Raw genomic sequence first — 17225 nt, 5'->3', positions numbered from 1 at the left:
TCCGAGTTTTCGTTGCCGGCGCCTGTTTGGGTTTGTAAAGCTGTATCTTGTTTCCTGAAAACGAGCCGGTAGAATGTGCAGCGAGGGGCCGTGGACGAGTCTCGAACCCGTGAAAAGTGGGAGTCCGCGTGGGCACAGCCAGTTACAGCGTGCTGTGAACTCTGTCCTCCCGGGGCTGCGAGCCGTTCTGTTTATTACCTGTCGGACAAGGGCTTTTTACAAGAAGGAAATTTTTTTTTTTTTTTTTTGGAGCCATCTGTTTCGGTAAAGTTCTCTGGGATGCACAGGAAATAGAATCATCTCGTAGATGGAGGGAGCCCCTTCCGTGCGGCAGGGTCCGCAGGGGGCTCCACAAAGGGAAGACGGTGATTCGCGTGCACAGAGGCGCGCGGCCAGTCTCTCGGCCCTTTGTACTTAACTGTTTGAACAAGCCTTTCCAAGGGACCCGGCTAATTTTGGATAGGAGTTGAAGGAGCTTGGGGTCTCAGCTGAGTAGGAGGGCTTTCGATACGGACTTGGAAAACTCCCAGGGCAAACAGAGCAGGTGGGGAGGGTCCGAAGGGGCAGTGGGCACCTCCCGCGCTCAGGTGCAAGCGGCGGGTCACAGGGTTTCCTGGCTGCCCTGCCACGCTCTGGTTTCACTTTAACGGGTTAAGCCCAGAGCCGGTTCTTACTGATAAAGGCAATGAAAACAAAAGCCTTTCTAAGGCTCAGCAGGACAGGAGAGAAACGGGCCCTGGTGTTTGTTTATGTGTTTATCACACACACCTGGTTCCACAGAGGATAGGAGGTTTTCCGCACTTCCATTCATTAGATGTTTTCTGTGCTTCTGCGCTGCTTCTCTTCCCCGCCAGCGGCCGTCTCTTCCTACTCTTTCCCATCCAATTTCTTGAAAGACTGACATTTGTTCTTTCCATGTCCCCGCTACTCGGTTCCTCCGCCCAGTTCACGGGCATGGGCCTCGGCTCCTGCGGACACACCTCGGCCAGGGCCGGCAAAGCCCTGCGGATAGCCGCCCGTCCCCCCGGGCTTCTCCGTGTCACCCTGCACTGCCGATCACCCCTCTCTAGTTGTTCCTGCTCTGCCCCGGACCCCGTGGTATGTGCTGCTCCGGTTTCCATCTGACCCTTTGAGTTACTATTTAATGCCCTTACAGGACTTCCCTTTGTCAATGTCCCGCTTGCTGTTCCGTGACTCTCCTCCCCTTTCAACCTGTAGCCTCCGTAGAAAATCTCATCCACTCCCTTGGCTTTGACCACGACATACCTATTTTTCTCCTAGGTACCAGCCTCCTATACAGAACATCTCCACTTGGATGTCCCATGGAGCACCTGAAAGTCACCATACTTAAAACTGAAATGTGTCTTCTCCCTTCTTCTTCCAGGCCGGTTGTCCAAGGCAGACACCAGAGTCATCCTAGGTCACTTCCTCTCTTTCACTGGTGACACCGTATCAGTCACCAAATCCTAGCTACTCTACCTGCTTAATGCAATTCATGCACACCCTGTGTCTCCATCCCTCCTGCTACTGTTTTAGGTGAAGCCAGTACCACCTTAAATTCTATTCTGGTCCTAACTTCCCATTAGTCCCATTTGGAGCCAGGGCTGCCCACCCCCAACCCCCTCTCTTGTTGCCATATTATGTCAAATGGTCTTTCTAAAGTGCCATATGACCATGTGGATCTTTTTTGAAAGGTCTTCAGTGAATTCATATATTTTTCCTTTTGAGAATAATGTTGGTATATACAGGTTTTAGCCTTTTACTTTCCTCTTCAATCTCATCTCTTATCATTCACTCTCCATATTTTGTGCACATTTTTATGCACATGTTATACACATTGCATGCAAGTTTAGGCATATTAAGCTATTTACTAAACATGACTGTCCTCCTCATTCTTCCCTTAGATCTGTGTCTAACTTTATTTTTCCTTAAACACTCAGCTGAGAGCCATTTTCTCTTGGAGATGACCCAGACCATCTGCTCCCTATCTTCCGGAACTTCCTTTATTCCTCTGTACCATTCTTCATTGCAACTATCTCTTTACTTGTCTGTCCTGCACTGGTCTGTCAACTCAAGAGCAGGAATCTGCTCTTTTTGCCTTAGCATCCTTAGAGCCTGGACCCAGCTGGGATGCTCAATGAAGTCTTGTGTATTCTTGTGCACTTCTTAATCAATGTCTGTTATGTTCAGGCATTGAATAGGATGGCAATGATATACAAGCATATCTGGAAATTATCATTTATAATACAAATTTTACATTTATAATACAAATAATTAAGAAAGATGAATGAAGATCAACCATGATTATCAGGAAAAAGCAAGTCTTCCACTTATATAACAAAGGAAAGGTTTACTCTTCCTAGGTATATGAGATGATGTTCTAAGTCTGTATTTACCAGCTCCCTGTCCAATTCATATCTCCACAGACGGGCTTCTCCTATTGCTACCTGCAGCTATCCTAACTTTGCTGAAGGCTGGGAAAACCTGCATGAAAGGCCTTTTGCAGTTTTTAATTGGCTTTGTGAAGGCAAAGCAATCTTTTCCAGGCTGCACCCTGTCATGGGAAGAGGACTGAAGGCCAAGAAAGATGGGTTTCTAAGAGAGCCCTTTGATAAGCCTTATCAAAGGTAGATGCTTGTATCTTTTGGTATCAAAGAAGATGTCCAGGGACATCCAAAGGGACAAGCAGTAAGATCTCAAAGGGCTTCTAGAGAATGATGTAGGCTGTGGGAGAGGTTTAGAAAGGCTAGAGAAAATTCAGTTTTGATTTTCTAAAGATAGAAATGTGCATCCCGAAACTATAGACAGAGAGGTGAATGATGATTAAGTTCTATACAGAGTTGTTTAAATTGCAAGTTGTTCTTGTTTGACGCCATGGTTCTTTTTAGATTTAGATGTACATTAATTTCAGGAAAAAATGCATGATATACAATACATGGCACTTTCCGGAAACTTTCAAGGAGGATCATACAAGTCTATTTTGGACCCCCTTGAGTTCTTAGAAGCCTCAGGTTAACAATATCTAATCAAAGGATTAATTTATTTAACAGATATTTGGGAGAGTAGATGGTGATTGATAGGAGCCAGCACAAATCCAATTCTACCTATTTTTCTCTTTTGAGGGGATTCCAGTGTAACATGTGGTGTTGACAATGAACTTGTAGTCACAAGATCTGAGTTCATGTCCCTGCTCTGCCATTTACTAGTTCTAAGTTTACTTTATCTCTGAGTGATAGTTTTATTGTCTATTAAAAAGAGATAACAGGTGTTGGGAATTTTAACTAAAATAAAGTATGGGATAACACCTGGAACATGGTTATACTCAATTCACATTAACCATTTAGAAACCTTGATTTCAGGAAGGGCCCAGATCTTGTGACTGCTTGAATGTATTTATTTTTTAAAAAGATGTATTTATTTATTTTTAGAGAGAGGGGAAGGGAAGGAGAGAGGGAGAGAAACATTAATGTGTGGCCGCCCCCCCACCATGCACCTCCCCAACCAGGCCCCGGTCCCTCCACAACCCAGGCACGCACCCCAACTGGGAACTGAACCTGCAACCCCCGACCCCCTGACTCCCCGACCCCCCGACCCCTTGCTTCACAGTCCGGCGCTCAATCCACTGAACCATACCAGCTAGGGCTGAATGTATTTATTAAAGGAGAGATGATTAACAGGTGGATGTCTTTGGTGGCATGCAACTGGGCTCTTCATTCTGATTTTATTAAATATCATTGACATCTAATGGTAATGGAAAAAATACAATTAAAAAAGTAAATAAATATTGACATCCATGGAGGTATAACACACTGATCACATTTGCTTGGAAAGAGGCAGAAGACTTAGGAGTCCAAAAGCTATCAATACATTGTAGCTTATTTTGACTTTGTGTTTTCTGAGGAGTGTGCAGAGACAGATATAAAATGTACTGTGCATGAGTCCTAAAAGTCAGTTGCAAGTTATTGGGTATGTGTTCATATGAGGAGAGAGAGGGGACAGGCAGCAAGAGATAGAGAGAGAGAGGAGAAGAGAGGATGAGTGGCAGAGAGAGAGAGAACAGAAATTAGCTTTCAGAGGCTGAGAAGTCCTGTGATCTGTCATCTACAAGCTGGAGAGCCAGAAAAACTGGTGGTGTCATTCAGTTTGAGGCCAGAGAATGACAGGGACCGATGGTGTCAGTCCTAGTCTGAGTAAAAAGGCCTGAGGACCAGGAGTGTCGATGTCCAAGGGCAGAAGATGGATATCCCAGCTCAACTGAAAGAGCAAACTCAGCCCTCCCCTGCCTTTCTGTTCTTTCCAGCCCTCAGTGAACTGGGTGGTGTGCACGCGTTTGTGAGGGCCTTCTTCCTCACTCAGCTGATTCCAGTGCCAATCCCTCCCAGAACCACCCTCACAGACACACTCAGAAATGTTTTAGTGCATCCCTTAGCCCAATCCAACTGACACATAGAATTAACCATCACAGAGTCTTCACAGAGGTAAACAAAGGCATCAGGTGAGGTCCCAACTCAATATGACTAGTGTCCTTGTAAAAGGGGAAATTTCACACAGAGGCTCACATGGCGAAAAGACGATGTGAAGAGTCACAGGCAGAAGACGGCATGTACAAGCCAAGAAGAGAGGCCTGGGACAGACCCTTCCCTTGCAACCCTCAGAAAGAACCTACCCTGGCAAACCTCAATTTTGGCCTTCTAGCTTCCAGCTCTGTGAGACAATCCATTTTTATTTTTTAAAGTCACACTGTTGGTGACATTTTGCTATGGCAGCCCTAGCAAATTAATACAGATTTCCTGAGAGCATAATCCCCTTAGCCTGGTTTCAGCTGGTAACATGCCACACAACATTATTTAGCCCTTCCGTCAGCAGAGATTTGGCTGTTGTTCCTGGAATGACAGATGACACTGTATTGCCATGTGTTAGTCAGCAAAACATTTCGTATCTATTATCTCCTTTGACCTGGACCAAAGCAGAAGAGACGGGACTTCTTGTAGCTCTGCTTTAGGAACAGGGAATGGAGGTTCAAATAGACTAAGTGACTTAATTATTTATGGTTGCACAGCTGGGGCTCAGGAGCGGTGACACTCCAACATGGGCCTTTTGATACTCTACTATTTTAATTAATTAAAACACAATGCCTTTCATGACTACATCATATATTATTCTTTCTTTTTTAACGTCTGAAAAACTTGGGTTGTGACATGCTGAGCTCTTTCTCCCCCCCGCCCGGCTCCCGCCAAGTCCCCTAAAAATGACTTCATAATCCTACTTGTTGGAAGGTACCTGCTACCCGAAGGCAACAACTCCATCCACATCTTCGCTGTCAAATATTTATCAGGTAATTAAGCACCTGTGTTTATGGGCACAGATGATTTCTTCTCCACTCAGGAGCTTTATTTACTGACAAAATGGCCTTTCTCAGTACACAGTTTGATTATTGACAAATCTGACTGCAAAACTTTGGACATGTTGGGTATAATTGAGTTTTTCCATCATTAATACTGTTCAAATATTAATTCAACATAGTGATGTGAGGGGCGCCTCACATTTTCCAGGAAGCTGCTTGACTTTAATCAGCAGGAACAAATGCAAGATTATTGCACTTTTTCCTTGAGTGACCTAAGCTTGTTCTTGGCACCCGTGTGTGCAGAGCACTGGGTGTCTCATAGAGTTTCAGTGGCTTCTACCCAGGGGACTTATTAGTTTTGAACCTTGGGGATAATTCCATAAGAATGTAATCTTTTCTCCCTGAAGGAACAAAATGTTGCTTGTGTTTGGTTATTCTTGTTGTAAATAAAGCCAGGGGTTCCCAAATTATGGAACTATAGAGGTCTATAGGTAGTATTGTCAGATTTTGAAAAAGACAAAAAAAGGCAACAAAACAAAACAGACAGTAACAACAATAGCAACAAACAAACCCAGGACATCCTAGTTAAATTTCAGTTTCAAATAAACAATGAATAATTATTTAGTATAAATGTGTCCCAAACATTACAAATACTAAAAAAAAAAAATTACTGTCTCTTGTAACCCTATTAAAGGTCACATAGGTAGTAAAATATTGATAATTTTTCAAAAGTCTAGGAAAATTGTACATTTACCCAGAAGGTTTTAGATCATCTCATGCTGACACCATAGTTAAATGACCATTTTTGATGACTTGTATTCTAGGGATCATGCAAAGCACGTACATTATCGCATGTGATCTTCAGAACCCGGAGTTGGCAAAAAACAGCTTGCAGGTCAAATCTGGTTACCACTTGGTTTTTTTTTTTTTAAGTTTTATTGGAACACAGCCAGCCCCATTTGTGGATGCTTTCACACTACAACAACAAGCTGACTAGTTGTGCTACAGTTAGTTGTGTGTTTGGCCCTCAAAACCTAAAATATTTATTATCCAGCCCTTTATAGAAAAAGTTTGCCTATACCCACTTAAAACAACCCTCTGAGGGAGTAACTGTTATTCCCATGTGTAGAATAAAAAATGAAGGCCTGATGAGGTTTAACTGGGCAAGGCCTCATAGTTCTGAGAATTCAAACCAAGGTCTGTTGACTTCCAAAACTTCTGCTCCTATTACAGCTGATCTGACGAGTGATTGCCAATTGCATTGGTCCTAAATGGGTCTAACAATGGGGAAGCTGATTTGTAATTCTTATTAAAAACCTCCATCTCAAAGACAAGTGTTACAGGCTGGTGTAGTGATTAAGCCCTGAGGCGTTGGGGCTACACTCTTAAAGCCCAGTTAAATCACCCAGTTTCTCTGTACCTCAGTTTCTACCCCATAAGTTACAGATGATCGTGGTCCACAAAATCCTTGTTTTTATTTCAAATAAGTATTATTCCAAAGTAGGGACAAAATAGAGAGTTTGGAAAGGTTGGGGGCCTCGACCGTGGTTGGGTAACAGAACACTTCAACAAGGAAGCTCCCAGAATGCAGTGGCTGCTGCTTGGCAGATGACAGCTAGTAAAGATGCTTTTCCAGCTCCTTTGCAAGAGATGCCTTTGGCCTGAGCATGTCTTTTAGTCCTTGGCAGGCTACATTTGCTTTGGGAAGGCGTGTTGTGAGATGTTACAGGATGTTCATCCAGTCTTTGCTGGACCCTAAACCTCCTATTACTGTTACTGCTGATATTTATAGTTCTAATATCCACTCCCAGTGGCTCCACATAGACTGAAAATGTGGTCAGGCTGCCAGAGAATGGCCTTCCTTAATAACATAAGACAAGCAATTTTCCTCAGCAACACCTCAATTTAAAATCTGATCCTTAGGCACAAAACAAGGGGGAAAATTAGTTTTTACCGGTATTCCTCACTCTCCAAAGCATATTTTGTTTATGGAATCTCTAGGAATAAAATCTGTATATAGTGCATATTAGGCATATGAGAATTGCACTGATCTTTGGAGAAGATGAGGAGGCAAGTTTGTTCCCTGAGAGAGATGGGAGTAGAAGGCTTGAAATGACTAGGAAAGTGTTCAACCTTGTAACAGACAATTCAATGACTAGTCAATATGGCGGCCGAGACTCCTGGGCTTTGCTGAGAGTGAAATGGCATGAATGTGTGTGGACACATCAACAGAATCTTATAATTTTTCCGGCATATCTAGGGAGCCAGAAAGTGGCATTATTTTCCTAGGGTTGGAACTTAGCATCTTGTAGGATCCAGAGAATTCTTGAGAACTTGGGTCAGACTGGGGAAGCAAGGAGGGAGCAGGCCCCAGCTACCATGCCGCAAGTTTCACAGAGAGTAAAGGTTCAGGACAGTTACCTGATCCCATTATTCCTCTGCCTCAACCCTCGATACTAGTTACATTTTCTTTCCTCTTTCTTTGCCATTCTCTTCCCTTGTTATTTACTCAACCGCTATTAATCGAGTGTCCCCGTGTGCCAGGCACTCTGCTAGACTCGTGGATCATTGGGAAGGGATGTAGACTCAGTCTTTAGCCCCGTGGAGCTTACAGTCCGGGGCGGGGCACACATGGCTAGAGTTAGGGTTAAGTGTCGCAAGACGTGGGGGTGGAGTGAGAAACTGCACCCTGGGGTGGGGAGGCAATGTGGTCAGGGGAGTCCCCGGAGCTGAGAACTGAGAAGTCCACTGAGTCCCAGTTTCCAGACTCAGCCAACTAATAAGAAGCAGGACTGAAGTTTGAACCTAGGTTTGCCTGACTGTAAGAACTATCTACTTTTCACTGAGTATCAACCAAAATACACACACACACACACACACACACACACACACACACACACACATACACAAACTCTCAAAATGTTTCCATTTAGCTGAGTTGTACTCCCACAAAGCAATTTGAGCAACAGTAAGGAGAACAATCATTCAGCCGTTCCGATAATTTATTGTGGGTTAGCCAGGATGTGCTTGTGCGTGTGAAGTGCAGCTGTGAGCATCCCAGCTGAGGAGTGTTGAGAAAAGCACTGTTGGCCGGGGGCTGGGTGATGCAGCGAGAGTCCGCACGCTCTTCAAGTTCATCACAATGCTCCCTTCACTCCCTCGGATTCTGACCTTGATTAAAATGCAGGGCATGTGCGATCCCACTTGGTTATCCCTTTCATTCTTAGACAAATGTGAGTTTAATAAAGAGGCAAATAAGTCTGTCCGGGTCACAGGTCCATGTGGAAAAGGCGGGTGTTTTGGGGGAGGTTAAGCTGATGCTAGCAGGTGGCCTTGGAGTCATCCTGAACTTGGAGTCATTCTGCGCTCAGGGGTCCAGGGTAGCATTGTCCTCGTTGCTGGTTACACGCAGCAAACCATGGCCGTGGGACGTTAAGAAGGTCTGAAGCCGCCCGGACAGCCTTCTCTTCTGCGCATTTGGATTTCTGCCTGTCTGTGGAAGGTAGCTGGTCCAGATGCAGAAAGTTTAACACTTTCTATGCCAGATATTGTAGAGCTTGCCGGAGGTGATGGACGTGCAGTCCCTGCCTTGGAGGACTTTCAGTTTAGTAGGAAGGATTTCCCCTCTAACCAACTCAACAGCACAGGCCAGATATGGTGGGAAGATGGAGGACTTGGGACTGCTCAGACTCAGTCTCAGTCCTTCCCTGCCACCTGAAGCTCGTTATTTCATCTTTCTGAGTCTTGGTTTCTTTACTCATAAAATGGGATTTGCTAAGTACTTCATGCAAATATACAACTATCTTAAGATGGTATCTATTATAATTATTGTTGCTGTATTTATTAATGTTATTATCAGAATGTGGCAAATCCCTGTTCTAACACTGACTGGGTGACTTTGGGCAAATTATTCGACTTCTTTTAAATAGGATTACCTGGGCTTATCTGTGTGGTTCAAGAGCTAACTGCATTCTCTCATCGATCTCACCTCCCTATTTATTCTTCCTTCATAGTTCTTACAACTAATTGATACGTTGTATATTTTGTGTCTTTTTCCATCCCATAAAATGTAAACTCTGCAAGCAGGTGTTTGGGTCCCCTTGGTACCTGCTGGTGTCTTTTGGGCCTAAAACAGTGACTGGAACATGATAGGTTCTCAATAAAACATTTCCTGCATAAGCAGATGAATGTGCGAGTGAATGAATGCCAAATCCTCTGCTAAATGTTTAGCGAGTGGGGGCTGCCGGCCCACAGTAGCTGTTACTGTGCTTAGTGTCATTATTATCAGAATAGGGTGCGCGTCGCAAGAAGAGTCAATACAGAACGATGGCTGCCAGCTCCGTCAGCTGCGACCTTCGTTCTTAGCCCTGGCATCTCATCAGTTGCGCTGCAGTTGCGGGTGAAACAACCAGGTCATTGGCAATAGTGAGGTCACATGAGCCTAAGTGCAAGGAAAAAAAAAAAAAAGAGTTTCAGAATATTTAAATCAATTCTCAGGAAGAAGTGGAAACAGCTGCAGAAAGGGAGGGAAGACTGGGAAAAGGAGAAAACAGCATCTTTTGCAAAATATGTTGTCACATGAGGCCATGGGCTATATACATCTGTGGCTGAGGCTTACCCAGCCCCAGGCCTGAAGGCAGGCAAACCAGCTGCGTCGGTCAGATGGTGCGGAAAGAGCACACGGGTATAATGGCTCCAGCCTCCAGCGGAAAAGCCCAAGTGAAAAACTTCACAGAATCTGCTCTGTTTCTGCGCTGTGAAGGCACGAGAGAAAACCCCCTCAACTGCCCTCCACATGTGAGATGGGAGGACTTTCTTTTAAAAGTAATAAAACTAAATGTACCATGACGGTGTAGACTGGGGTGGGGGAAGTGTTTAGAAGTGGGGCTGGTTAGGAAGAGCTGAGTTTGAACTTGTATGGACTTGGACAAATTACTTAAATGTCTGTGAGTCTCAAAAAGAGAAAGCAATATGTACTTTGCAAGATCGTTGAGAGAATTCAGGGAGATCATTTCTGTAGATGTCAGTCACATTCTAGGTGCTCAGCAGATGGTAGCTGTTGTTAACAATTACCACTACATGGATTGTTTGATTTAATCCCCACAACAACCCTGTGAGGAAGGTACTGGGATGATTCCCCTTTTACCCACGAGGAGCTGGAGCTCCAGAGTGCTCTCCTTGCTCCAAGATCACACAGCTAGTGCGCATCGGAGCCAAGACTCTAACCAAGCCTGACAGCCCAGGATTTTAGTAATTAACAAGTTGTATGACATCTCTTTTAAGAGCAACAGAAGCTTAGCAGGACGACGAAGGAAGGGCCAGAACTTTTGCATTCTCTTGCATAATACTTTAGTGGCAAGCTGAGATTGGATTTTAACTTCGAAGCGACCCTGTGTTCACGAAGGATTGAGAGAGAACTATAAGGCTGGGAGAGGCAGCGTAAGCTCAGCTTGTCTTAGGCCTGTCTTCTAGGTCAACCCAAAAGAAGGTTGCTTAAGTCTATCAAATTATTTTGTGAAAGGTGTTTCTCTCTCCTTTTCTTAGCCTAGCCCTGACCAGTGTTCCCTTTAATTGGCATAAATTAAATTGCATACTCCAATTATATATCGGTCTGCACTTTGATATATCTATATGTATATTTCCTTTAGGAGATGCAATAGTAAGAACAAGGTATGCATGAGGATCCTTACCTTTCTTTTGATTTATCCAGAAAAAAAAAATAAAACCGAATTATGGTTATTTAATTTGAGTAGCTCTTTGCTGGTCCTTACAGAGGGAGGCCTCATCTCCCTGGCAGTTGGAAAGGACTTTACATGCTGAATAGCTGATCTTCCTCTGAGTTTAGATGCTTTGTAAGAATTCCAACAGCGCCCAGCCTTTCCTGGATGGTGGCTGTGAATTTTCTTTCTGACAGGGAACTTTGGCAGCTCTCATTGCTAGGAAGTTCCTCCTATTGTGAAATGAAACACGCTTCTTGGTAACTTTTAGTTTTGTCCGAGGAGGTACACAAAATAAAACTCGTATGTCTTGCATTGCCCTTTGAATATTTAAGAAAGACCACCACACGCGCCTTCTCCCACCATCCAAGCTGCGCCCAAGCTGCGCAGTCTCAGTTTCCCCAGCCATCGGCCAGAAGGAGAGCTCCAGCAACATCCCTTCTCCAAACGCCAGAGTGAGTCTTTTGAAACAACATCAGATTATGTCACTGCCTGGCTCAAATCCCTCCAGTAGCTTTTCATCACACCCAAAATGACACACAAAAGTTCTGCTATGACCTTCAAGGTCCTGTGTGAATCAGCCGGCCCCGATTGCCTCTTTGCCATCGCTCGCTCCCCATCTCTCACTCTCCTGCAGCCACGCTGGCCTCCCTGATCACACGCAGGGCTTCCCTTCCTCAGGGCCTTCCGCTTGCCACCCTTCCGTTCCAAGGACACCTGCCTCTTCCCTCATTCTATCCACATTTGTGTTCCTTTGCCATCGCTTCAGAGAGAGCTTCATTGCCTCGCAATTGAAACGACTCTTTCCATTTCTCTGTGTTCTCTTGGTCTGCTTCGTTTTTATTTTTTTTAAATCTTTTTTTATCAACTACCTGACATTCTATTTCTTCTCCCACTAGAATATGGGACCCAGGGGACAGAGCCTTTATTCTGTTCACCCCAAAGCCTGAAACATACTAGGTGCTCAATAAAAGTTGGTTGAATAAACAGACAAATAAGGGAATCCATGAGTGGATTGGGTAATACGGGCTCCTCGTCACTCTGATCACGTCCCTCTCTGTGCTCTCTAGTACCGATGTCCTAAAATGAGACATCTGGCAGTGAACAGAGTCCAGATGGATCTGGGTAGTGATTGTTTATTAAAGGAACCTTGGATGAAATGAGGTCATGTAGAACTGTGGGCTCCTCTAGAACTTGCAGGTAACACAAACTCCCAGGTTTCTTTTACAAGAATTGCTGTCAAATCTGGACTCTCTCCTCATGTCAAATTGTATAACTGAGTTTTGTATTCTCTCTCAAGAATGTTATCCTAGATAGATCAGTCTGGTTCTCTCTCCATTTTTTATTTCAACTCTTGATTTTAACATGTCAAGACATTTCTGAATTTTGATTCAGTCCATCAAACACAGTGCGTCGTAGCTAGCTGTCGCTGGAATATTGAGTTCAAGAAGATAGCCCATATCCTTGATTCAAGAATCAGGAAGCTACCCTCTGTATCATCTCTGCAGACACCCGCTGATGCTTGGGAAGCTGAAGAATGGGCATTAAAATCATAGTGCAGAAAACCTCCCATGTCCGCAGTCTTGTTTGCCCAGAGAAACCTCTGAAAGGAGTAGGAAAGATGGATCCTCTCTCAATTCTGCATCCAGATCTCCTCTTGCACATAATGACAATATCAAGAGCAAAACATCTGTAAGACAGGAGGACCCCCAGAGGAGGGGTAGAGTAGAGACTGAGTGATCCGGTTCTTAGGTTCCTCCACACATACCCACTACACGTGTGAATGATGAAACTCACTGCAGGGTGACTTAACAGACTGTTGACTTCCCAGTTTCTCAATTAAAACTTGCTTTTTATCTCACTGTCCCTGAGAGCAAGTAGTACTTGGCTCAGACTAAGCTTTCAATAATCATTCGCTAATATAGTTAGTGCTTAATACATCTGTGTCGATCCAATATGTGAATTTGTAAAACGCTGGATTACCTAAGTTCACGGCTATTGTCTCACAATGACAAGCATTCTCTTCGATCTGTTAGAAGCTTTGAAATGACATGGTTATGATGCCCATAGTTCTGGTCACTTTCTTTTTAGTAGCTGATTCTTCTTTTTGGGGGTCAAACAAGGTTAGCTTAGAATAGGAGTTTATCTGCAGCTTCTGACATGTTCTGAATTAGGAAATATTGCCAGGTATTAAGGACTTATCAAGCATTTATCAGATTCTCTCCTTTTAATAGACTCAGGTTTCTTGTAGCAAACAGTTGAAATTTCTTTGAAATCTTGCCAGTTTTGTAATCCTCATTGGGAAGTCATGGAGAAAAGATGGTTCCCCCAATTAATAAGTACTTCAACATGAGCAATTTACCAGATATGTTTGAGCTTGTTTTCTCATATATTGACACTGACAATACTGTAAAGCGTTTTATGAAGTTTAAGTAAGGCAATATATGTAAATGTCTCTGGTAGGTTGGCTGGCAGAGAGCAGGCACTTACTAAATATTGGCTGCTATGTATGTATGGAGTATCTGCTCCATGCCAGGTACGGTATAAATTATAATACTTGTTTTTTCCTTTCCCTTCATCCTATTTGTCATATGAGCCATCTGATCTTCCTGCCAGAGATACTTTAGCTCTGTGACCTTGTCTATGAACAGCTGTTCAGCTTTATTGATTACAAAGTTGGAAGGCTAAGTGAGCCTTGATTCTTCTGACTCAGAGGGCTATGGGTTTGTTTTACGTTGTTTTTTGGGTTTTTTTTTTTTAGAAGAGTTCTTCAAATGCAAGGCATTATTCTTGTCTTAAATTGAGGTATACCTGACACATAAAGTTATTTATTTACTTTTAGGTGTACAGCATAATGATTCAATATCTGTATATATAGTGAAATGGTCACCGCAAGTAGTTGACATCGTTGCCTATAATTTTTCCTTGTGATGAAAACTTTTAAGATCTACTCTCTTAGCAACTTTCAAACGTGCAATACGGTGTTATTAACTATAATTGTCACACTACACATTACATTCTCATGAAATTTATTTTATAACTGGAAGTTTGTATGTTTTGACCCACTTTATCCATTTCGCTCACACGCACCCCCTACCTCCAGCAACGGCCACTCTGTTTCCTGTATCTGTAACCTTGGTTTTGTTGTTGTTGTTGTTTTTAGATTCCACACGTAAGTGAGATCATATGGACTTTTGTCTTTCTTGGTCTGACTTATTTCATTTGGCATATGCCTTCAAGGTGCATCCATGGTGTTTCAAGTCATTGTTCCTAAATTCCCATAACTGTGCCACAGACTCTGATTACAGTTTGTTGCCATTAAAATTCAAACCCCTCAAGATCTGTAGATGAGAACTGGGTTGTCCTCCCTCTTAGGCTAGTTTATTTGAAAGTAAAGTGAAACATGACACCTGATGAAGTGGCGTGGCCGAGGGCCTGGCGGGCCCTGAGGAAGTCCCAGAAAGTCCTCCTATTTTCAGGAATGTGGACAGTTTCATCATACACAGGGGCTGGTTGAAATAGGTCCATACCATGACTCAAACATTTCATCCTGTTAATTGTTAGGTTTGGAGGGCAATTGAGGTGACTCTGGAGACAGCTTCGAAAGCACTGACCTGAGAGCTGAAGGTCAAGGTTCATGTTCCTTCTGTGAGTGCAGGTGCTTTGGAATTTGCTTCCCTGCAGGGATAATCTCACTAGTTCTCTCTCTCTGTCTCTGTGCCTCAGTGGTTCTTTTTGGGATATGACTCTTAAACCATAAAGTCCACCCTTTAAAGCTGTACATTTTAGCAGTTTTTAGTATATTCTAAGAGATATGTAAATATCACGACTGTGTAATATTTAGAATGTTTTTATCACCCAGAAAAAATTCATACCCGAAGGCAGTCACTCTCACGTTATCTGACAGCCACTGAAACTCTATTTCTCTTGGGTTTGCCTGTTCTAAATGTTTCATGCAAATGGACTCATATAATATGTGGCCTTTATGTCTGGCTATTTTCATTTAGCATGATGTCTTCACTGTTCATGCATGTTATGGCATGTATGAGGACTTCATTCCTTTTTATTGCTGAATGCTATTTTATTGCATGAATATATTTCATTTTGTTTATCTGTTTATCAGTTGGTAATTCTGCTATTAATATTTATGTGCAAAGTTTTGGGTAAACATGTGTGTTTAGTTCTCCTGTATATATCTAGGAATGGGGTTGCTGAGTCATATGGTAATTCTGTTTTTACATTTTGAGAAACAGCCAGACTGTTCCCCAAATTGGCTACACCGTTTTACAATCCAACCAATAATGCATGAGGATTACAATTTTTCCCCATTCTTATCAACACTCATTATTATTTTTTTAATTTTAACCATCCTAATGGGTGTGAAGTGGTATCTCATTATAGTTTTGGTTTGCATTTCCCTAATGCATAACAATGTTGAGCATCATTTTATGTATTTATTGTCCATTTATATGCCTTCTTTTGAGAAGTGTCTATTCTAATTCTTTGACCATCTTAAAAATCGGGTTATGTATCTTTTTATTGCTGAGCTGAAAGAGTTCTTTATATATGTGAGATACCAGACTCTTGTCAGATACGTGGTTTGTAAATATTATCTCCCATTCTGTGGGTTATCCCTTTACTTTCTTGCAATCTTAGCAATAATGTCTTCCAATCCATGAACACAAACATCTTTTCATTTATTTCCTCTATAATCTAATTATTTCAGTGATGCTCTCTCGTTTTCACACTTTTTTTGTTAAATTGATCCATATTTTAAACATTTTTGAGACTATTGTAAATGCAATTGTTTCCTTAATTTCATTTCAGATTATCTATTGTTAACGTATAGCACTGCAACTGATTTTTATCTATTTATCTTGTATCATGCAACCTTCTAGGATTTATTCATTAGTTTTAATAGCTTTTTAATAGTGTCATTAGGATTTTCTACATATAAGCTCATGTCATCTGTGAATATAGATAATTTGACTCCTTTTTGAGTTGAACCCCCGTTGTTTGTTTTCCTTGCCTAATTGCCCTGGCTAGAAATGCAATATTGAATAGCAATGTTGAGAGAAGACATTCTTGTTTTTGTTCTTGTTCTTAGGGGAAAAGCATTTAGCCTTTCACCGTTAAGTGTGATGTTAGTTCTGATTTTTTCGTAGAAGTCTTTTATCAGGTGAGGAAATCTCCCTGTTGCTTCTAATTCCTGAAGGGCTGTGGCTGTCATTTGGTGGCCAGCAGAGCCACAGAAATGGCAGCTTTGCTTCCTCCCCGAGAGGGAACCATTGTGCTGCTGCGCCTGGGAGGGTGCTGTCCCAGCAGCCAGCGTAAGCTTCCTTTTCAGTTGGAGTTCAAACACGTTTCTTGAGCTATAGCTAAAATTCATGGGACTTTCCAATCCAAATAGAGGGTCTTTATTATTGTCGCTGAAACCTGTGCTCCCAAAGATGTCTCCAGAGTCACCCTGCCCTTTGCCAAGTAAGTGCTGTTCACTTTCTCCTGAGGTTAGAGAGCAGGTGGGAAGCATGATTCATAAGATTTCTAACTTTAATTTACATATAATCTCACCATAAAGAAAAGGAATTCTCCCAGGACCTACGTCATTACTAAGCAGCTATTATGTGCCCAGCACTTTGCTGAAGCTGAGAACATGATAGCAGATGATGTAGTCTTTGTCCTCTTGTATATAATAATGGCTAATATTTGTGTGTTTTTTAGGTTTCAGGCACTGAGCTACTTGCTTAATATGCACTATGTCATTTGGCCTTCATATCTACCCTGGGTGATAAGAACTATCACTATTTTTTTTATTGTTAAAAGACATCTGAGCAATACAGAATTTAAGCAAGGTCTCATGCTTGAAAGGGGCAGACCCAGGTTGGTCAGGTTCTACATTCTTAGTCTCTGTGTCAAGTGGTTCCTTCCTCCTGTTCTCTGGGAATTTATGCTCTTATTGTTAGCACAAGAAATACTAAAAAAAAAACCAGGGAAGCCTAGAGAGACAAGAGACCGATGTTTTAGGTAGGATGGTGCAAGGGGTGCTGCAGTTGTAAGGGAGAATGTCGTGAAGATGCTAAGGGTGGAGGAAGGCTGTGGATTAAAGATTAAGATGAGTGGATTGGAAAGAGGAGGACTTCAGGGCTGAGAATCAGCATGGGAAG

At 42.7% G+C, this 17225-nt stretch overlaps 1 protein-coding gene across 1 annotated transcript in view; it reads left to right on the top strand.

The window, feature by feature from the left end:
• ENPP2 (ectonucleotide pyrophosphatase/phosphodiesterase 2) overlaps nucleotides 1–17225 on the top strand; it is a 95871-nt gene that overhangs the window by 367 nt on the left and 78279 nt on the right. The window lies entirely within an intron of this gene.

The sequence above is a fragment of the Pteronotus mesoamericanus genome, unplaced genomic scaffold (genome assembly GCF_021234165.1).
Source record: "Pteronotus mesoamericanus isolate MK-2021 breed Mesoamerican mustached bat unplaced genomic scaffold, CSHL_Meso_final scaffold_174, whole genome shotgun sequence".
NCBI classification, from domain to species: Eukaryota; Metazoa; Chordata; class Mammalia; order Chiroptera; family Mormoopidae; genus Pteronotus; species Pteronotus mesoamericanus.
Note: the sequence above shows the minus strand (reverse complement) of the source record. Positions and strands in the feature narration are given on the sequence as shown.